Source organism: Lissotriton helveticus, chromosome 6 (genome assembly GCF_964261635.1).
Source record: "Lissotriton helveticus chromosome 6, aLisHel1.1, whole genome shotgun sequence".
Classification (NCBI taxonomy): Eukaryota; Metazoa; Chordata; class Amphibia; order Caudata; family Salamandridae; genus Lissotriton; species Lissotriton helveticus.
Genome location: NC_136067.1, coordinates 1,101,356,741 through 1,101,379,977, shown reverse-complemented (window position 1 = coordinate 1,101,379,977; position 23,237 = coordinate 1,101,356,741).

The following is a 23,237-nucleotide window of genomic DNA, read 5'->3' as shown; positions in this document are numbered from 1 at the left end:
AACTGGACACTCCAGATGCGGGGACTGTAGCGTCTGCCACCTCACTGACAACACAAAAACCCTGGATCTTGAACAAGGAAAAACATGGGAACAGAGATCACATACAAACTGTAATAGTTCCAATGTCATATACTTGATCAAATGTACCTGTGGAATACCTTACATAGGAATGACAACACGCAAAGTAAAATTGCAAATATCAGAACATCGAAGCACAGTAAGATGCAAAAAGAATAACACCAGACTTACAGAGCATTTTCTGACAGTACACCATACCCCCAATGACATGCGATGGACTGTCATCGAACAAATCCAACCAGGTCCCAATGCCCAAGCACGCCTGTTTGAAAAGGAACAGCGTTGGATCTACAGACTTTCCAGCCACAAGACGGGCCGTAACGATAATATTCCATGGGCCACAGTCCTTAAATAATCTGATTCTCCTTTCATCATTCTATTTCCAAGCACCATTACATGGGCTCCTTAAACCTGACACCCAGAGGTTGTCCCATAGTTCCCAAACCCAGTAGGGAGACGCACAACTCGCTCTCCCTATGTACAATGCTCCCAGTCACTCCTGTAATGCCATCCTGCCAACACATATGACGGTATCCCCTGTCCATATGTTTTTTCTTAGACAGGTTCTCTGTCGACGCTTCAAATGGAATCCCCTTCAACAATTGTCTCCTTTTTAATCCAACAATCCCTGTGTGTTACGCGTTTTCCAGTATTTCATTATTATCACACGCTAGCACGATTGTTTATTTTTCATCCGGTGTTGCCGCACTCGGGCATACCGAAGCGTCATCACTACACGTGAAGTGCGCAGCCACGCCCCCCGACGGGCGTCTAGCCACGCCCACCCCGGAAGTGGCCGACGCCTCTTATCACAGCCTGCAGGGAACGGCAGCACTAGCCGAGCAGGGAACCATGGCAGTAGGTTACATCTTAACCGCTTCACCGGCCAACTGTAAGTAGATGCGCTTCTCCCTATCTAAGCGGATGCGCTGGCCCCTCCGAGATTCCCACTCGGATCGGCTCACCACGGCGCTTCTCACTCCGCTACACCGGCCCTCCCTGACAAGCGCACAGCTCACTCTCCATATATTCCGCCATTGCAGAATATGTTTTCCTGATGTGAAGAGCCTACGCCCTGCCCGATGAAGCACATAAGAGCTCTTATTTAAGTAAGCCTCGACTCATGCCACTAAACCTATGTGTACTCCTAAGTGTTATATGTGTGTCAGTCATGTACGTCATTTTCACGGTCATTTTCACGATAATGAACGTCACCTAAGACTTATGCGCACGCAACTATAGCACAATTTTCTTATAGCCACTACAATCGATTAGTTCTGCGCACTAAGGTGATTATTCAGACATACCATCGCCCAACAAGCACGCATGTTATGTTGCACGCACCCTGTGAGTGCGTCACCTAGTTGGTATACAATTACGATAAGCATAACGCATGCAGCTATGCACGCACCTATTGATCAATACAAATGCTCAGCATCTTCGGATGTCACGTTCTTCACCCGGAGGGTTTGATATGAACCTCTATGGCATGGTATTTCACAATATAGAGACACTCCACGACGTTACAGGAGAGTAAATGTGATCATAATTGAAAATTGCTTTTATCCTTTTTCTTCACAGGTCTCTTTTTCACTTTTTTCTGCCTGCTCACTTGTTTAGTTGAGCACATACACCCCTAGCAATTTGCCTGTGGGTCAACAGGGGATCAGGACAGGGTGTGCCTTTTAGGGGGCCCACACCTTCCGTCTACCTGTTTTTTGGTCCTGAGGAATACCGGGCACTCGCCCATTGGTAGAAACATGTCGAGCAATACATACCAACACATATAGAGATGATTCGGTCGTAACTTGCCTACCAGCATCTTGCCACTATTTATTTTTAACATTGTTCAGTTGCTCTACAATAAAGTTATATTTTTGAGTTAAATCAGGACAATTTTTAACATATTTTCTTTTTGCACTTACAGTCACAACCCGCTCCACTGTAGTTCAGGTGTCGAAGCACACCCTGGTGACGCTAGGCCACCAGGGTGGACCCCGATGATGAAGCATGTCACCGCTAGGCTGGTGAGTGAGGGGTTTTAAATAAAAGGATACATTTTCTCCTTTTTTGCCATAAAGTCTACCCTCCAGACTATTCTTCTTATATTCTGTAGGGGATACTCCTCCTTTTGTTTCAAAAATAATTGTTTATTTTACCAAGGAATTCAATTTTTGTTTGTTAGTATGTACTTTTGGCCAGGGAAATTTTGATTATGACACAAACAGGTAGGTGAGAAGTGGCCCACTGCATGTGATCGTGGAGGATTTGACAGGCGAGAGAAAATTCTTCCATACCCTTATTTTAGACTGAGGGTCCCTGGAAAGTATAATAAAGAAGTGGCCCTCAATGCTTGAAATGCCACGACAAATGGAAAAAAAAGACATTGTCGATTCTGATCTGAACGTCCAGGGTCTTAATTCACCAGTTAAATGCAAGTCGCTACTCCAATGACTCCACCTGAAGAAAGCCAATGTGGGGCTATTACAGGAAAACCATCTCCTATGAGAGGATGTTATATGATGTAAGTCCAGATATTATCCACAACAATTCATTCTAACGTTCTGACTAACACTAGGGAGTAGAAATTTTGATCAGCTCTATCCCTCCCTTTCAACTTGATTCCATCCACAGGGACACCGAAGGGCGAATGGTACTGATAAATTGCAGGTATATGGGCAAAGACATCACATCAGTACATTGTTCAAATGCACCTAAACAGTAATTTTACTCCTGACTATTCCCATGCATTGCAGCATGCTCGCTAGATAACGTGATAATAGAATAGAAGATAATTTCAACATTGCCCTTGAACCCAGCATAGATAGATCACATGCCTCTTGGCAACTGACAAATCTCCCACCATCCCTGATCATAGGTACCGATGACCTGAACATATAGATCTTTGGTGTCTACAGCATGCAGGTGAAAGAGACTACACATTCTACTCTAAAATCCATAGATCGCGCTCTCAAATCGATAATATTTTTGTTTCCCCCTGGTGCATTTCTGGCTCCAGTCATCATAGATAGCCACTCAGACCCTGTCTGATCATGCCCCATTGATGATTATAATGGAAACTATCCACACAATTTCTCTCGTCTAAGACCTGGAAAATGACTGGAATAGCATGCCAAGACCCCCGTTCTATGAACAAATATAAAAGAGGTAGTAGAAAACAATTTTAAAGAAAATTAAGGAGAAGGTATTGTCTTGGCTACAGTTTGGAATACAGCTAAAGCTGTGGTGTGATGGAAGCTCATTAAACATACCACTACATTCCTCTGGCTGGCCAGGAGTAGATGTCTGAATTTGAGAAATAGGTTGCTAGACTAGAACAAGAATTCAACCAAAAAGTAGTAAGAAAACGCAAAGAGAGCTGTGGAAGGCTAGAGGAGAATGATTGCTAGCTAAAGATGTTGTGCATAAGCTATAAGGAACACTACAGATGTATTATGAGAAAGGAGACAATTCAGACAAACTATTAGCCTGCAAAATATGGGCATGTAGAGTAAACATTCCTATACTTTCAGTGTGAGACACAGTGCCCAGGTATTTTTATTTTTTATTTATTTATTTAATGCGATTTTATATAGCACAAACAGTACCCCAAGATGTCAGAGCGCTTTACAAAAGAACCAGTCGCGTTACATAAGGACTTTGGATTACATGAGTTACATAAGAGATATAAACAGGAAACAAATAGTGATTAGGCTTGGACAATTATATATTACATATTTACAGAGCACAAAATTCTTGCCATCGTTCAGCCAGGTGGTCAGGTGGTACTACACTCAAAGGTGGTGGTCTTGGGCCTGGAGGGATTCCTGAGTTGGAGATGTCCATAGGGGTAGAATGCCGGATGGTGGTGAGGGAAGCAGCATGCTGGATACAGGTTGTACTGGGCCACACGAAGTAGGCAGAGTCGGCAAAGGTGAACAAGGGGTCGGCCGATGCTCTCCCCCTTCCGATCCCGGCTGTTTTAGATAATAACCACGGCAATTGCTTCTGAGAGGGGGATGCTTCAAGTGCGCAGATCCAACCCTGGATTGAGCTGCCATTTTAAGGCCAGACATGTTCCAGAGTTAATGCAACAACTGGCACATGTAGGGGTGCGATGCCCCCCCACGGGGCAGCGGTCGTCTCGGAGCACGGCAGCCTGCCTGCTCACAGTGGACAGAGTGCTCAGAGTGTTGGCCCGCAACTCTCCTCTCTCCCAAAGTCAGCCGCGAAGTCCGACGGGCGCCATTTTGGAACCAGGCATCCCAAAGGTCTAGTGTTACCAGGATTCAGGTTGGGGCCATAGTACGAGAGCCTCTCGCCCACTGACCTCAGGTGGGAGGTGGTGGGTCGCTCCTCACTGCTGCGCCTTCGGCCAGTGTGGGTTTGTATCCTTGACGGCATCAACATCGCGTCGGCGGGAGAAGGGGGCAGTTCTCGGTCAGGTCCTGCGCATCCCAGCGGGTATTACGGCGTGCTCTGCAGGTGCCGCAACAGTAGATCCGCTGCCTCACCGCTCTTCAAATGTGAATCCTCTGCCCTGTAAATTGTGCTGCAGGAGCCTCGCGATCAGTCGCGGGCTCCGGCGATCGGGAGCAGGCTCCGGTGGCGGACTGTAGCCATCTGACTCAGGGATTTTAAAGGCTTCATGCAATTTCACAGAAGTATCTATAAAAAATGGACAGTGTGATCCACAATTACAAAATGATTACTTGTCGACCGTGAGGATTACATATATTGTCCTCAATAAAGAGAAGAGCTTAAAGAATAGATTACTGTGGCGGAAGTAACATAAACAATTAAAACACTTCCTAATAATAAAACTCCAGATACTGATGGGTTTCCCAACTCTGTTTATTAGGCTTGTGCACCCCTTCTTTCACCATTCCTGATCAAGGTTTACAACTCATTTTAGGACATTGGAGTGGTTACATCCACTATGATGGATTCCCTTTTTACTCTTATAGTGAAACTGGGGAAGGACCAGCAGGACCGTGGCTCCTTTAGGTCAAATGCAGTCCTCAATAGGAACGTTAAAGTCTTCACTAAAAATGTAAGCATAAGATTGGCTAGGGTGTGACTGACCTTGATGCCCCTTACCATTCAGGTTTTATCAGAGACAGGCACACAGGCGGTGATATAAGGTTTGCCCTCAATGCAATTGATAATGCTACAATTACAGATGCACAGGTCCTCCTTCTCTCAGATGATGCGGAGAAGGCATTCGGCTGGGAATACTGGGTGTTCTTCAGGAAAACGCTGAGTAGAATGTACCTAGGCCCCTTGATGAGATCCTTTATCTTAGCAAACTATGTGGCGTCCACCAGGCTATGAGTGCATTCTCAACTTTCAGACCCCATTGTGTGACACGTGGAATGAGACAGGAATACCCCCTTTCACTGTCTATACTTGTCTTGACAATGAAACCATTTGTTCAACATGTGATGACGAACCCTGAGTTGACCGGCTTGGAAATTAGACATGGCTAGGTGAAAAAGGCACTCTTTGCGGATGATATCCTATGTTTTCTGACTAATCCCTCTACCTAGGGGTGCGCGAAATATAGTTAGTACAACTAACTATATAGGAGCAATTTCAATTGTTTTGTATGAGTGAAATGTCCAGCTAACTATAACACCCCTAAAACTTATAGTTTTTTTAGTGAATTTCAAAGGTTTTTTAAAAGCTAATTCCTAACTATATAAGGCCTGAAACCTATGGTTTTTTCAGTGAATTTCAAAGGTTTTTTAAATGCTAATTCCTAACTATATTAGGCCTGATACTTTGGTTTTTTCAGTGAATTTGCAAGGTTTTTTAAATGCTAATTCCTAACTATATAAGGCCTGAAACCTATGGTTTTTTCAGTGAATTTGCAAGGTTTTTTAAATGCTAATTCCTAACTATATAAGGCTTGAAACCTATGGTTTTTTCAGTGAATTTGCAAGGTTTTTTTAAATGCTAATTCCTAACTATGGGGCCGATTAGGATGGCGGACGGACCTGCGTCCGTCCGCCACCCCAGAGGCGGTGGGACCGTCCGCAGGGGCTGCGGCGGTCCCTCTGTGCAAATTAGGATGTGACCGCCACCCTGGCGGTCACATCCTGTATGTTTAACATTGCGGCAGCACCCACCGCAATGTTAAAACTGCATGTTTTACATTTACATGCACAAAGCGGCAGGCACCGCACGGTGCCTGCCGCTTTGTGCATGTAAATGTTGGAGGGTACCATAGGTACCCCCCATATGCACCCCCCACCCCCCGACACCCTGGGGGCCTTCAACGGGCCCCCAAACACCAATGTCCACATGCTTTTCCACAGCGGAAAAGCCGCCGCGGAAAAGCATGTGTCCGTGCACATCTAGCCATACACACCCCGTGGATCAGCGGCGGTCCGTCCGCCGCTGGTCCCACCGCAATCCCACCGCCATCCTAATCTGGCAGTAGGTGTTGTCTGTGGCCGCGGCGGTAAATCCGCATCCTCCAGGCCGGCGGTGGCTTCCGCCGGCCCGGGGGATGCGGATTCACCGCCATCCTAATCGGCCCCAAAATAAGGCCTGAAACCTATGTTTTTTTTTTTTTTTTATTTCAAATGTTTTTATTGAATTTTTAGGAACACAAGAAATGGGCAACACAATGCAGTATACGGTCATCAGGCATATATGGCGATCGAGACAGACAGACATGTCTTCTCTACGGGTCAGTAGATAAGCACGTAAATCATGCCCAAGCGGAGGTGCAGCGCCCATAGCCCAAGAAAGTAGGCTTTCAAGAGTAAGAAACAAACGGAACAACGAAAAACACCCCGCCTCCCTCCCAAATCCCACTTCCCTTTCCCTCCCTCCACCCCGACCAGTATGCCTGTAGTCTAGAGCTGCTGTGGTGGCGCTTATAGAAGTGCGTGCCTCAGGACGCGCAAGATCACGTTGGGTCTCGAGATTGGTGCGTGAGTCGCAAGATGCGAAGATATTTCGGGCAAGTAATTTCGTGAAATTCCCTGGACAAGAGTGACAGGAGCGGCTGCCACGTTTTCTGGAATGTGTCAGCAGTGTGAGTAAGCGTGGCCTGGATGCGTTCCATCCCTAGTGTGAACCACAGTTTGTGTAGCCAGCCAGTGTGGGTAGGTAGTGTGGTGGATACTCACAGCGACAGGATGTGTTGTGACGCTGCTTGCATGGCGATGCCCATCTGTTTGCCATGAGGTGAGCGCAAGGGAAACGTGAGCGCGTTGGGCAGACCTAGGAGAGTGTATGCTGGGAAGCGTGGGACTTCGGTTGCGAATGTAGAGTCAATGTCGTCTAGAACTGCTTTCCAGTATCCCTGCAGCATGCTACAGTCCCACAGAAGGTGGGTCAGAGTCCCCTTCTTTAAGTGAATTTGCAAGGTTTTTTAAATGCTAATTCCTAACTATGAAAGGCCTGAAACCTATGGTTTTTTCATTGAATTTCGAAGGTTTTTTAAATGACAATTTTTAAATGTATTAATTGTTATTTTTTTATACTGATTTACTACATTTTTGTAGGCAGGTGTTCAGAGGGCACGCCCCCTTTTTACAACGTTCTGCAGCGCAACCCCTGGCGCGTTTGCAGAGGAGGAACTAATTCCCCTTGCATACTGGGGAACCCTGGGGGGCAACTAGCCCACCAGGAGCCTCCAGTATAAGCCAGGGAGCTGCATTACAGAGAGGTGTAATGAGGCCACACCCTTTTTTATACCTCTCTGCATCGCAGCCCCCGGGCGTGTTTGCAGAGGGGGAACTAATTCCCCTTGCATACTGCAGGTCCCTGGGGGCCAACTAGCCCACCTGGAACCTGAAGTATGCGTCAGGGGGCTGCATTGCAGAGAGGTGTAATGAGGCCACACCCTTTTTTACACCTCTCTTCAGCGCAACCCCTGGCGTGTTTTCAGAATAGGAACTAATTCCCCTTGCAAACTGGGGGTCCCTGGGGGCCAAGTAGCCCACCAGGAGCCTCCAGTATGCGCCAAGGGGCTGCGTAGCTTTGCCCCGGGGGCGGCGGTCCCCGGGGCAGTGTGGGGGGGATTGTGGGCCCCCCACACTTCTTTATCACTATGACACCGCGATTTGGTCCCCCGGGGGGTAATTTTTAAAAAACAGACCAGGTTTAAAAAAAAAAAATGTGGGCCTTTTTTGTCCTTGTGGGACCACCTGGGCAGGCCTAGGGGGTCAGGTGTATCTACCCTGCCCCCTCTTTGTGTTCTTCACGTTTGTTTTTCTGCTTTCTTGTGCCTCCGTCTATCTACACGCACACATATACACATATATATATGCATTTATATATATATATATGTATGTGTATATATATATATATACATACATATATAAACATATATAATCTGCATATGTATATAAATACAAATATAAATGCATGCATACATATACATGTATATTGGTCATGTGATCAAGCTCTCTGTGAAGGGCGAAACACGTCGTGATTACTGGGAACACCATAGCTGAATAAATCACCTTTTTGCACTAAAATTTGGGTTTGTGTCCGTATCTGCAGCCTCGAGTAAGCCTGCGCCGTACTGGATTATCCCTGGAATACATATACATATATGCATACATATGCATGTTATTTACATGAAAGTTTGAAAAACACTATTAAAAGCAAAGCTAAAAAGCCACCTCATTACAAACAGAATGGCTTTAACTTAAACGAGGGCGAGATCTATTGCATTTTCAATGCTTGTTTACTTTTGTTCCATCAAGAGGGCATTCAGATGTGTCACACATTTGCCATAAATTCTGAATGTTAGCACTCTAGTTGCTCATTATATCACTGTAGTAAAGCTACTGCTCACCAGGGAAGTCTGCTGCTGGTATTCAAAGCGCATGTTTCAGTCTGCATGTCAGAATTTTTTTAATGAAATAGAAGAGGATTTGAGAAGTCACTCAAAATGTGCCCTAATTTTTCTTTCTGAAGCACTAATCATACTTTCTATGGCAAAATGAACCCCCTCATTTTTAAATTAAATGTTTTCAGACTTACCACTTCATTCCAATCAAGATGGCTTCTGTTGTGCCATACTTTTGTCATAAGTAAGACTGTTAGCGCTCTAGTTGTTCTTTAGAACACTCTGGGACATTTTGTCATTGGGCTATACTTGGGCTACATCTGGGTGATATTTGGGCTACATTTGGGCTCTTTTGTCTCTGGTGGCCATCTTGGGAGACTGCATGTCAGAATTCTTTAATGAAATAGAAAAGGATTTGAGAAGTCACTCAAAATGTGCCCTAATTTTTCTTTCTGCAGCACTAATCATACTTTCTATGGCAAAATATACTCCCTCATTTTGTTCCTTTTTAAATTAAATGTTTTAAGAGTTACCACTTCATTCCAATCAAGATGGCTTCTGGTGTGCCATACTTTTGTCATAAGTAAGACTCTTAGCGCTCTAGTTGTTCTTTAGAACACTCTGGGACAGTCTGTCATTGGGCTATACTTGGGCTACATCTGGGTGCTATTTGGGCTACATTTGGGCTCTTTTGTCTTTGGTGGCCATCTTGGGAGACTGCATGTCAGAATTTTTTAATGAACTAGAAGAGGATTTGAGAAGTCACTCAAAATGTGCCCTAATTTTTCTTGCTGAAGCGCTAATCATACTTTCTATGGCAAAATGAACCCCCTCATTTTGTTCCTTTTTAAATTAAATGTTTTCAGACTTACCACTTCATTCCAATCAAGATGGCTTCTGGTGTGTACTTTTGTCATAAGTAAGACTGTTAGCGCTCTAGTTGTTCTTTAGAACACTCTGGGACATTTTGTCATTGGGCTATACTTGGGCTACATCTGGGTGATATTTGGGCTACATTTGGGCTCTTTTGTCTCTGGTGGCCATCTTGGGAGACTGCAAGTCAGAATTTTGTAATGAAATAGAAGAGGATTTGAGAAGTCACTCAAAATGTGCCCTAATTTTTCTTTCTGCAGCACTAATCATACTTTCTATGGCAAAATCTACCCCCTCATTTTGTTCCTTTTTAAATTAAATGTTTTAAGAGTTACCACTTTATTCCAATCAAGATGGCTTCAGGTGTGCCATACCTTTGTAATAAGTAGGACTGTTAGCGCTCAAGTTGTTCTTCAGAACACTCTGGGAAGCTGCAGTAGAACACAAAGGAATCAACTGACAGTCTCTGTCCTTGTTGGATGTACATGTTTTACTGAGAATGTCAGACTTCATTCTCACATGACTGAGAAAGATAATGTGAATTTACAGAAAATATGCTTTCAGTTTAGCTTATAGATCCCCTTCCAAACCACTGTGGGAAAAGCATGAGATAATAGTTTTCTTTCAAACATGATTCATGATATCCCAGCAGAAGGCTTTTTCACATGGTAAAATCACCTTAGAACACACCACAATTCCTAAAATGAGTATGGTACCATCAACAAATGATTTATAATGTAACTAAAGTCCTGAAACCTTCTATTAACTGCAATGCTTTCTAATGAGGTGCTATCATGTATATTGGTCCCAAAATGGCTGCCAACACTTCTTGGATGAAGTGCTGACAGCCAATCGATCTCACGATGAGATGTGTGGTTAGGCTCCGCCCAGATATATACATTTTTTTAAAGTTAATTTTCGTAAAAACCACTGGAGCAATTTTCACCAAATATAGAAAAGGCACTTCCGTGTACCAGTCCCTACAATCTTGCAAAGTTTGGTGTAATTCCATTCAGCGGTTCGGGCTGTAGCCTTGTCTATTCGTCCTATGGATATTAACATGGGGAAAACACGTTTTGGGACCCCTTTTTTCTCGGCCCCCGCATGACGAATCCCCCCGAAACTTCCAGGGAAGAAGCAGAGCGGAGCTGGCCTAAAGTTTGGAAAATTACACGCAAATTCCTCCACCGGCGCCAAAGTTATTCCCAATAGAATGTTGCGGATTTCCTATGGTAGCTAGGTCCTATCTATATATACCTACTGGCTATCGGCAGTAGGTAATATATATATATATATATATATATATATATATCACAAGAAATCTTCAGACCTCCACTTGCGCGGCGAAAGAAGAGGCGGACCCCACGATATCCAGGCAAGTTAATTTTATTCACAAGCCTTCAAAATGCAACGTTTCGAGTACTGACGTACTCTTGTTCACACATCACATTTGTATTTTTGATTTTCTTTTATGTTGTTGGTTCTGACCCCACCTGTGGGCCACACTTCCCACACATGCATCACATGATCCAACCTGTGGCCCGGATTAAGTAATTTAAAGCAACAGTGCACCACTGTGTATATAATGAAAATCACAGATGTTGGACAATGTCGCAATAGTACATTTAAACTCAATAGCAATAAAAAATAATGCCGCTGATGTCAATTCCACCACAGTGAACACTGTTGGGTAGATACAAATATATATTACTGTATGAATACATTAATAACTTTTATATCTTTGCTGCCTAAATGCAGAAAATGATCCACTAACTGATTTAAAATGATATGCCTACATGCATAATTCATAACTCAATAAACTAAATATATAATGGAACAATCAAATGTATAGACATATACTGACATTATAAGCAAATTTAAATGCTAGGCCTGACGCAGTGCTGTTGAAACTTAAAACAGAGCTCAGCTGGATTATGTGCAGAAAAGGAATTGCCCCTAAATGCACCTTAGTGTACAACTGTGACTATAAGCTACAGTCCTATATATTTATTAAAATTTATACATTTATAAATTTCATACTGCATAAATATTAAGACCTATTTACAAAAAATTATTAACAATAATGAAAAAGTGCTCCTATATATTCAGTGTAAAATAACCACCAAAAAGTAACAAAATACTATTTACAAGACCGCATTGTTTGAAAACATAAACAACCAATCTAAAAACGGTAGTAGGACTGCAAGTCACCATATTAGAGTACATTATTGTTTATGTCATAATATATATCTTGTAGATTGCTCATATGTACTCCGTTGTAATGTGCACAGTGAAAATTGCTGAAACCTCCAACATGGAGGTATGGCGGCCTGATTGTAGTGTGGATGCAATGGAACAGTAATTCTACAAAAAATTGTGCAAATCCTCCGTCGCATTCAACCCATTGGGTTGTTTGCTGTCAAGCTTGATTATATACCGCGTCTCCAATCTGCGTAGTAATTTATCGCGGTCGCCACCGCGTCTGAGAGGGGCAACAGCGTCAATTACATAATATGTAAGACAAGACAGATCCCTGGTATGTCTGATGTTAAAATGACGCGCCACTGGATACGCCCCATTGTGATTGACAATGGCACGTAGGTGCTGCAATATCCTGACATGCACCTGGGCGCCGGTACTGCCCACATAGCGCAGACCGCAGGTGCATGTCAGGACGTACACAGCGAACTCCGTCCGGCAATTGTAATTTAACGTGTTGGAGAATGGAGTGCTGTAATGGGTGATGTTTTGGCCATAATTACAAGCTCGACAGGAGAAACATTTATGGAAGCCTTTGCCTCCAAACCACTCATTGGCCCTTGGAAGTTCAGGGCTGGATTTGACCAGCTTATTGTGCATACTAAATGCACGTCTGAATGTCACCACTGGTATATATATATATATATATATATTGGGATTCACAACTCTGCCACAGAGAAACGGAGACGCACTCTCCTTCCAAGCACATTTTAATTCACACTTTAATTCTGTCAAGCAGCAATCCGGGTAAGAAATAATCAATGCAGGCCAAGCCTCTGGATGTATCCTCAGCAATTCTGTCATTGCAGAGACAATTTGTGTAAATATGCCTATGGACTAAAGCACTATATTTTTCTATTTCAGAATGATTGAAAGTGATATTTCTGCCGCAGACTCGTGGTCCCAGAAGGCATCACGATGCTCATATGAGCAAGATATGCTAATGAAGGACTATAAAGCGCGGCATGCACACAGTGTTTTAAAATGGCCCGTGATCAAGGGCTATGATGTTTGAAACGCGTTGGGCCTGCATTGATTATTTCTTACCCGGATTGCTGCTGGACAGAATTAAAATGTGCTTGGAAGGAGAGTGCGTCTCCGTTTCTCTGTGGCAGAGTTGTGAATCCCAATTTGTTCGGTCGCCAGCCGGGAGACCGCACCATCGCAGAATGTAGCGACTACACGGGGCATGGAAAGGAGCCTCTGGATGTATCCTCAGCAATTCTGTCATTGCAGAGACAATTTGTGTAAATATGCCTATGGACTAAAGCACTATATTTTTCTATTTCAGAATGATTGAAAGTGATATTTCTGCCGCAGACTCGTGGTCCCAGAAGGCATCACGACGCTCACATGAGCAAGATATGCTAATGAAGGACTATAAAGCGCGGCATGCACACAGTGTTTTAAAATGGCCCGTGATCAAGGACTATGATGTTTGAAACGCGTTGGGCCTGCATTGATTATTTCTTACCCGGATTGCTGCTTGACAGAATTAAAATGTGCTTGGAAGGAGAGTGCGTCTCCGTTTCTCTGTGGCAGAGTTGTGAATACCAATTTGTTCGGTCGCCAGCCGGGAGACCGCACCATCGCAGAATGTAGCGACTACACGGGGCATGGAAAGGAGCCTCTGGATGTATCCTCAGCAATTCTGTCATTGCAGAGACAATTTGTGTAAATATGCCTATGGACTAAACCACTATATTTTTCTATTTCAGAATGATTGAAAGTGATATTTCTGCCGCAGACTCGTGGTCCCAGAAGGCATCACGACCCTCATATGAGCAAGATATGCTAATGAAGGACTATAAAGCGCGGCATGCACACAGTGTTTTAAAATGGCCCGTGATCAAGGGCTATGATGTTTGAAACGCGTTGGGCCTGCATTGATTATTTCTTACCCGGATTGCTGCTTGACAGAATTAAAATGTGCTTGGAAGGAGAGTGCGTCTCCGTTTCTCTGTGGCAGAGTTGTGAATCCCAATATATATATATATATATATATATATATATATATATATATATATATATATATATATATATATATATATATATATATATATAGATATATATATCTAGATAGATATATATATATATATATATATATAGATATATATATAAAATTAGTTAAAGATGAAGCACTGAGTCTACTTTGATGTGTTAATCGTTATTCCATGACTTCTGCTTCTCAACCTCAAATCACTTCCTTGGATAAGATTTAGACTCCTCAGCCTCACTAGCCTGAGGGCCAAATGCTTGTGTTAAGTGTTGGGTGCAACTATTAGAAGAACCCAGGACAGGAGCAGTAAATGGAACCGCCCCGTGGCCTCAATTAGTTCCCACGGTGGGTGCCTGAACTCTTGAGATGAGCTGCCTAGCCCTAGATCGTTCTGGTGGCCATTTTCGTTTTGCAAGCATCAGGTGCCCGCAGGGAGACAACAAATAAGGGAGACTTGAAAGATGCGAAGAATGTGGAGGAAAGACTGTCCTAGTTGATATCTTTGGGCCGCATTCAGCCTTCATGCATTTTGTAGGCATCATTTATACAAATATAAACATCCCCACAATGTGCTATGTGTAACCCTTGTAACAGGAGTGCTACTAGTAGTTATGAAAAATCTCCTTCCATGTATTAAACAACACACAAAGGGGCTCCTGGCCACTGAACATTATTTAAAAGGGAGGCCAGTAGGTCCCAGCCCTAGGTGCAGCCATTGCACCTCAAAACATCAAAACTCTACTACCAACCAGGCACTGTGCCTGTTTTCGAGACTACTGTGCGGGCCATCAGGGTAGGGCATCTCTTATAACCACCATCTCTACAGTCTGAGGAGACCAAAGGGGAAATTAGTTTTGGATGGTCGAGCTGCTTAAATAGCCCGATGTTCTCAAATGTAGTTAAACAAAGTAAGTAAAAAACATAACATCCATCATATCATAACAAGGCTGCAACACAAAGATGTAAATATACACCTAAATAGAAACTGAACGAGTTGTACTTTTTTTTTAGGATATTCTATATTATTTTAAGATAACTATCGCCAATACATGCATTGCGTGGCTCCCAACCTTTTGAACTAGGGACTTTCGTTTATTTGGTAAAGCAACTTGAAATGCACTAAACAAGTCCAGGGTGGCATAAAGATTTGCAACAAATCTATTTTTACCTCCTAGGCGATAATGGCTTATTTAACATTTAATGAAGACATTTTCTACCATGGCACTAAACATGAACTTTTAATAGTTCAAGATGAGAAATGCAGCAGCACCTTTAGACACGTTACTTTTCTCCCAGGAGAGCAGAGAGGTGTGTTTGTTTGACTGGGTGTGCTCGTGTGGTTTGCACGTGCCGGGTTGTGGGTGCGTGGTGTGAAAACGGAGAAAGGGTGAATGAAAAGACCAGCATCTTAAGTGTGTTCTGAGCACCATCCTCTGAGAGTGATTCACCTGGACTCTGAACATCGAGTAAGTTTCTGGGTGTTTCTCTGAAACTAGGCAACCGTTCTCGGAGAACTGATTGGCGTTTCTCTCTGTGAGATCATCGGAAGTTTATCTGTGTGGGAGAGACATTTGCTGGTATTAGTTATACTTCGTTTGACCCCATTGACTTATATAGTCAATAAGCGCTGATATGAACTTCTGTTTCATTTAGCTCCGATTTAACCTCGACGGAGGAATGTCCCATTTCCGGAATTAGCCAAATCAGCCAGGCTCCATACAAAATGTGCCGTCACGTAAGAGCCTGAATGACAACTGGAGCCAGAAACGTGTATAACTTACATGCCTCTCCGCCTAAATCTACCGTCTTGCCTCGATGAGAAGAAAACACTAGCAGACGGTACTCTGACGTCCAGAAACAATTTAGTGACGTGCCACAAGATGAGCAGCAGATGCGCGTGCAGCCCTCTTCTGCAATAATTCATTTTCTAGTTCTCGTTTTATGCCTGATAAATGTAGAGCAGGTGTTCTTTTATCGTATGGGGGCATAATCTCACTTCAATAAGGGGGCGTCATTGTCATTGTAACTGCGCCAAATTACAAGTGCAGAGCGGGGGAGACGCTAATTGTGCACCACCTCGAAATTGGTGCATAGTAATTGCGCCCTGATGGAGCGAGATAGAAAACAAAATTTTGTTTAAACTCGCAAAGTCACATTTCCATAACATGAATAAAATTATTAATGATTTGTGATATGTCGTGCTAATACAACTTAGATTAAACTTTACACGTGGGGGGACTAACATGTGTGCTCATAAACGTGCATAAATGTTGCATCTTTCTGTTTGTGCAAATTAATAAAATAATTTATTGTTTTCGTTTTTGTCATTACTAACTGCTGCAAACTTAAAATAAGCATGTGCTTGTTTTGCTTTTCCTTGTCTGTGTGATGTCATTTCTACTATTCTAGGTGCATATGGGTCTCATAGAAAAACGGAGACTGGTAAATATAAACGCTGCTTTATTTGTTTGCAATGGCTAGGTAACATTTTGATTAATCGGGTGGGTTAATTAATTAGTAAACCATGGGGTGGATACAGAATCTACATTATTTCTTACATTAATACTTTTCTTGTGTTTGTTTTATACTAGAAAACATAAGTTGTCTGCTTTTGGGCCTAGTTATTTGAGCCGCAGAAAAAGAGCTGATCTATAATTCTGCAGAAAGTCACGAGACGCCCATTCTGAATTAAAACGTTTATTGAAGCTGCATTCACAAAGCAAAAACTGATGAGCTGACATCATTCTGTCGGACATGGCCAAGGTCGAAAGTGAACTTTTTGTCAGTCCTTAACTTGGCATCCGCGGAAGTTGTACTGAAAGACTATGGAAGCTGCGAGGATGACTTAATACAAAGTTGCAATCGCAGGAAGCTTCTGGCTTCACGTGGAAGAGACAATGGTCTTTGTAAGACATGATTTTGTGGAACTTTTTAAGAATCGGGTGACATGTCACTTGTCACTCTCAGCCAATGGGATGTCGAGGATTTTCGAAAACTTTCCTTTGCTAGTTTAGTTAGCGTAGAAAGGTATAAAAAGTCATGCCCTTAGGGTTGGGCTGGCTGCTGCTTTCTAACTTTCCGATGAGGGTGATGTGCTGCTGGACTTTGCGTGGAGCACGTAAGAATCCTCAAAGATCTTTACTTTAATTTCTGTCTATTTAGCTCAGTTAGGGAAATAGGTTTTAGAAATGCTAAACTTTATATAATTTCTTTAAAATTGATTCAATTGCTTAAATTTTATTTTTCTCTTATTTCTTACCATCATGCTTGCTTTATTGCAAATAAATTTCAATTATAAAACTTACAACATATATACCATAATTTAGAAAATAAAATCTTACTTTTGACAAACAAGCTGGTCTTGATTATTTAGAAGTATAGGTTACCATTAGCTAGATCATGTCACCTATGGTGGTCGTTTAAATGGTTGGGTTTTATTATAATGACAATATTCTTTTTGCAAATGTATAAATATGTATATAGAGTGTAGATAATGTGTATATAGGTTTATTCTGACCACCTGATTCAGTAGGCCCAAAATATATCAGGTTCATAAATGGGTCCATATATAGTATAGAATTTTGTTTATAGGTTATGAAGTTGGGTAGCGTAGTTTATGATATATTTTCTATAGCCCGCTGGATCAATTCTCTGGTAGCAGAAATTGATGGTTGCTAAGAGGTAACCAAGGTAATATGTTGGTTGCTAAAGGTTACGTCATGGTATGGAAATAGGATCGATGTTTTAACACATGTTAAGTTCGTTTTTCGTGCCTATCTGTAAGCTATACCGGTATAGATTGTGTGGCGAGAAATTTAGTCACGCAAGCCATCTGTTCAGTTTGTAGTGATATCGCCGAGTATCACAAGAGGTATCGCCGTGTACCATAGTGTTGTCGCCGAGCAGCACAGTTTTAGGGCTAGGTCTGAATCTTGTATAGTGAGGATTTTCTAAGAAATCAAAGCAGCATGAGAATAGGGACAAAGCGCCTTCCATAAAACTCACTGTGATGAGAGTATTAGTTATATCCGAGCTTGAGTGAAGGGTAAAATTAACGTCAGTGCATGATTATCTATAAACAGGTTAGAGTCCTGTACGGGTACATGTTTCATATCTATAAACAGGTGAGAGCCCTGTACGGATAACGTCGTTGTTTTGCTAACGGTGCATGAATTCTATAAACAGGTGAGAGTCCTGTACGGATTTCATGTGTGTTTGAATTTAGGGAATTTTCCGTGTAAAAGTGCGAGTTTGAATTGTATTTTATGTTCAAGTGGAACTCTTAGAACTTTCACTTCGCGGTGGGTTCAGAGCAAAGCGAGTTCATAATTATACGTGTTAGAAGGGTGGGGCAAGGTTACTCTACTGACAATTGAATATTATCCTTAGTGTGAATGGCGCCGTCTATTCCGAAGTGTGGATACTTGAATGTATGTAAACTATCCTAATTAGTGAAACGAACAGATGTTGTCTTTATAGTCATTGTTAAGAATTAATTTACACTGAAATTACACTGAAAAGTGTCCTTAAAATGGCGCTGTGAAAAGATTCTGTGAAGGAGGGGTAAGCGCCAGGGGTGAGAAGCGAGAAACCGCAGCTGGTGTGTACGTCACAGAGCCGCGCTGGGATTGGGTGACCTACGTCACAAGCTGTATTCTGATTGGCTCCTGAGTCTCTGACGGCCTGTGAGCTGATTGGTCCTTCGGAAAATCTCCAAATTTATTGGTCGAGCTGAAAAGTGACGCAGCTCAACTGCCATTGGCCTGTTGGTGTGTTTCGCGCACGGATTGGTTGTTTCGCGGAACATCCCGGAAATATTTTACTAACAATTTTGTGAATTAAATTTAACTTTTAAAGATGAGTTATCATTTTAAACATGTTGAGAAAAGGACAACATTATTTCAGAAATTTAAGAATTTATTTTCACCCGACAAGAAAATCGAAACGCGAGGTGGTAAATTACTTCATAAGTATAAAACACCTGCAGCGTATATGGAAGGTGAATACGGATATCATACTGTCTTATGGTTCGACAGTTGGAAACGTTATACTAAAAACGACGGTGTTTTGGCTTGGCCTGACGATGGTTCATTTAATGTAAGAGTTTTAAGAAATTTACGAGAGAAAATGAATGCTCTTGTTCCAAAACCGAGACCAACTCAATTTGAAGCTTTAGTTGAGTGGGAAGACGAGATGTATCAGTTACAAAGAGAAGCTAGTGGAATTAAAAGACCTTCTAAAAATCCATCATGGAAAAGAGAAACTCATGAAGATAGATTGCGAATGTGGAGACAGGGAAACATGAGTGAAGGATTGTATTTAATTCATGAAATGGTAATGGGTTCTCCTACAGGAAAATCTATGGAAAGTGAATCTGAGGATGCAGTTATGGAAGAAATATATACAACTGCTAGAATAAAACAGCCTAATCAGCCTTTGAGACCTCCTAGATCATGGTCTACTCCGGTGGTTTCTACTGAAACTTCACCGAGTGCACCTCCAATTAGTGAAGCTCCTAAACTTTATCCAAATAATAGTGAAATCACTGAAACACCTAGAAGATCAGAATTTGAGAATGCTCGAAATGAAGGCAGACATTTTTCAATGACTCCAAGAGCAAGGGAACCTCCAAAAGATTATGCAAGAGAGACAAGAAATGTTGAGGATGTTGATTATAATGAATATTTAAGGTCTAAAGAAGAATTAATTAAAAGAATGACAAAAGGCATGGAAGCTGTCACAGTTCCAGTAACAATAGGTCCTGTTCAGCCTGTATTTGATCAAAGAGATACAAACAAAAATGGATTAACTATTCCTTTAAATACAGAAACTCAAAAGGCTACTGAAAAATTTTATTCAGACTTGACTGAATTAAACACTTCTAGATCGAGAATGCCTGATTTAACCTTTAATGAGGATTTATCTCCAAAAACACCAATGGGTGCTATGTCAGATGTAGGAAGTCCTGAAGTCAGGGTAACCACACCAAAACTTGATGTGGCCAAATTAACAGCGAATATAGAAGAATTAATAATTGGAACAATTGGTCCTGATAGTTTAAATTACTATCGAGATGATGAACTACTATTCATTTGCAAAAGTATTCAGTGGAAAACGAAAAATAAATATGATCAATTAGAGGATCTAGCTGCAGAACTTGAAATAGATGTAAGTAAACAAAAGAATTTTGCAAAGCATTACAGATTAGACTTTTCAGAAAGTGACATTGAGAGTTTGAACTCAATGGGAAGAATAGTTCACATCAAAGATTTGATTGTCTATATCAAAAAGCTAGGAGAACTGAACAAATGGAGAGTGAAATGGACCAAAAGGAAGGAAGATGAAAGATTAGAAAAATTGTCAAAACAATTTCCAATGAGAGAAGTTGCAGGTGGAGGATATGTTCATGTCCCATGGTCGAGACAAGACATTCTGTTATTCACAAATGACTTTCCAAAATTAAGAGAGAAACCAGTTGAGTGGTACAGACAAGTCGATAGATTTATTAAGGTGTCAAAAGTTCTGTGGATTGATTTGGATGGATTTTTTGACATTGTAGTTCCATCTGATCTTTGGACAGAATGTAAAATATCTATTAGTTGGCCAAAAACAGAACCGGAACGAATCAAAGAAACAGGTGCCCCAAATCCACTTGTAATGGATTTCTATGAGAAAGTAATTGTTTGGATGAAAAACAAAATTCCACCCAAAGAAGTTGATTGGGTTAAAATAGAAAGAACAGAACAGGAAACAAAAGAATCAGTTCATTCTTTTTATGAAAGACTATTGTTAATCTTTAAACAATACAGTGGTTATGAAAAATTAGATGAAAAGGACATGAGTCATTTTATCTATAGATTTGTTTATGGACTAAAACCTGAAATTGGAGAAATGATCAGAACTAGTATTGTCGGATGGCAAGCACTATCTGTAGATGATATACTAAGAAAAGCAAAATATTGTAGCGATGAATTAGAAGTAAAACAGAAGAAGCTGAAGGAGAAAGCCATGTGGGCTCAGGTAAAGGTGGCTGAGCAACAGATTGCCAGCATGGGAAATAAGAACACTAATTTTGTTCAAACTGGAAATACAAACCAGATACAAGGAAAGTTTAAAGGTAATAATTTCACAAAGAAATTTAGCCCAAAGATAGAAGAACTGAAACAAAGATTACCTTGTTTTAATTGTGGCGAAATTGGACATTGGAGGGACGAGTGTCCTCATCCTCCTAGAAACTCAAAGAATCCCTTATTGAATCCACAGATGCAGAATGGTGTTAACCTGCAGCAACAGCTACAGATGCAACAGGGGTTAAATGAATTTAATATTCAGCGACAGTTACAACAACAGCAACAACAACAGGTGAATAATCGTCAAGACCAATTGCCACAACCACCTTTTCCTAATTGTGGGGGGGTTCAAAAATATAATCCAAATGTGGGATTTCAGGGATGTGAACAGGTAATAAAACCACAAAAACAGCAAAAGCAAAAGGTTCAAATACAAAATGCTTCACAACAATTTTTATTAACAGAAAGTCAAGACAGTGATTCTGATGATTATTGCTGACGGTGCCCGAGAGAGGAGGAAGAGTGTGTTGTTGGAGCCACTCTTGAGGTTGACCAGTCTGGTCCTTATGTAAACGGGAAAGTTAATGATGTAGATATCACTTTTCTAGTGGACACTGGTGCTACCCGTTCTACTGTTAGATCAGTGGAAATTGAAAACCTACCTCTCTCTGGGGATACCATCCAAGTTGTGGGAGTAAGTAATCAGCAAATTAAAACAGACTTAACTGATCCAGTACCAGTTGAAATTGGAAATTACAGAGACAAACACAGATTTGTGGTTTGTAACAGTAGTCCAGTAAATCTATTAGGTAGAGACATCCTATGTAAAATGAATTGTAGAATATATTGTTCTCCTGAAGGAGTTGAGTTACAAACAATGGAGGAAGATGGTTTGTACAGAATGACAATGATGATGATGGAAGCAGAAGAAACAAAATTGTTTCCTGCATTTGAAGAAAAGGATTTACCTGAAGAGCTAAAGGAAACAGTGAAATCTGAAATATGGGATTTTACTGGGAATGAAATGGGTCTGATGAAAAACGTAGATCCTGTAAAAATTGCATTGAAACAGGGAATAGAATTTCCAAACACTCCACAATATAAAATGAAAACAGAAACAATTGAAGGTATTACACCTATAATTGAAAAGTTAATCAAGCAAGGTGTATTAAAGGAAATGAAGAGTAGCTCTTGTAATTCATCAATTATGGGAGTTAAAAAGTCTAACGGAACATTTAGGATCGTACAAGATTTGAGAAAGATTAATCAAATTGTCATTCCATGTTGTCCTGTGGTTCCAAATCCAGCAGTAATTCTATTTCAGATTCCACATGATGCTGAATGGTACACAGTTATTGACCTTTGCAATGCATTCTTTACTGTTCCCTTACACCCAGACAGTTATGAAATCTTTGCTTTCAGATTCCAAGGTAAGACCCTTGGATGGACAAGAATCCCTCAGGGCTATACAGAAAGTCCTTCAATCTTTAATGAATTGTTAAAAAGATCATTAGAAGATTTAGACTTACCAGGTAGGTCTACATTGGTGCAGTATATTGATGATTTGTTAATAGCTGCAAAGACAAGAGAAAATTGTGTAACAGACACAATAATCCTGTTAAATCGCCTTGCAGAAGAAGGACATAAAGTGTCCCCAGCAAAACTACAGTTTTGCAAACAAGAAGTAAAATATCTTGGTCATAGAATTGCAAAAGGAAAAAGACAAGTAACAATAGAGAGAATAAAAATGATTCAAGCAATGTTGCCGCCAAGAACACAAAGACAGGTCAGAATGTTCCTGGGAATGGTAGGTTACTGTCGACAATGGATAAGTGGATTTTCAGTAATTGCAAAACCACTACAAAGACTGACCAAATCAGATGTAAAAGATCCAATTATTCTCAATGATGCTGAGATGGAATCTTTTGAGAACCTGAAAAAGAGCTTATGCCAAGCTCCTGCTTTGGGTATGCCAAATTATGAGAAAGATTTTGAACTGTATTGCAGTGAGAGAGAAGGATGTGCATTATCTGTGTTAATTCAGAGACATGGAAATCTAAAGAAACCTATTGCATACTTCTCTGCAGTTCTTGATCCAATTGCAAAGGCATTACCAGGTTGTTTAAAAGCAGTTGCAGCTACA